This window comes from Papaver somniferum, unplaced genomic scaffold (assembly GCF_003573695.1).
Source record: "Papaver somniferum cultivar HN1 unplaced genomic scaffold, ASM357369v1 unplaced-scaffold_32948, whole genome shotgun sequence".
Classification (NCBI taxonomy): domain Eukaryota; kingdom Viridiplantae; phylum Streptophyta; class Magnoliopsida; order Ranunculales; family Papaveraceae; genus Papaver; species Papaver somniferum.
In genome coordinates this window covers 409-1,000 of record NW_020644316.1, presented here as the reverse complement: position 1 = coordinate 1,000, position 592 = coordinate 409, and the positions used below count along the sequence as shown (strand labels likewise).

Here is a 592-nt window from a genome sequence, read left to right as displayed (position 1 = left end):
AAGTACTCATCATGTCACTTCCCTTAACATTAGTTCTCATGTGATATTTTGTGTATCTGAAGTTTATCTCATTTGATGATGCTTTTGTAGATTCCAGAGCTGCTGGCTTAAAGAATCTCAAAAACCCAGGCCATGGTTGTTGAGAGCTCTAAATAGTAGTGTTGGAGGAAGGTAGGAATTGGTACATAGTTTAAAACCGTTTCCATGATTCATTGTCAACCCCTCTCGGGTAATATTACTCCAAATTAATCTGCTGTTATCCATGTTATCATGTACTCTGTTATGATTATGGTAGTCAGAACCTGATCACATTCTTTTTTGTTTTCTTTCTAGGTTTTGGCTGGGAGGTTTTTTCAAGGTACAACGCCCCCCCCCCCCCCCCCCAGCAATATTGGTGCATAAATGGTGTCCAGGGTCGAGGAATTTGAAGAAATTGGTACATCTAACTATGCAGGGAGTTGCTTTGGCATCTGGCATTTTCGGAATTTGGGCAAACTTTCATTTGCAAAAAGGAGTTTTATCTAATTTCTACAGTTTACATTCTTGGATGGGTTTGATCTGTATCTCCTTGTTTGCTGCTCAGGTAAGCATG

The 592-nt window shown here is 39.9% G+C and overlaps 1 long non-coding RNA gene across 1 annotated transcript in view; it reads left to right on the top strand.

Moving 5' to 3' along the window:
* The first annotated feature begins 89 nt into the window (after window positions 1-89).
* LOC113341958 overlaps window positions 90-592 on the top strand; it is a 774-nt gene continuing 271 nt past the window's right edge. The window contains exons 1-2 of the long non-coding RNA XR_003356263.1: window positions 90-171; window positions 334-358. This is a non-coding gene — a long non-coding RNA (uncharacterized LOC113341958). The remainder of the gene's footprint in view (window positions 172-333; window positions 359-592) is intronic.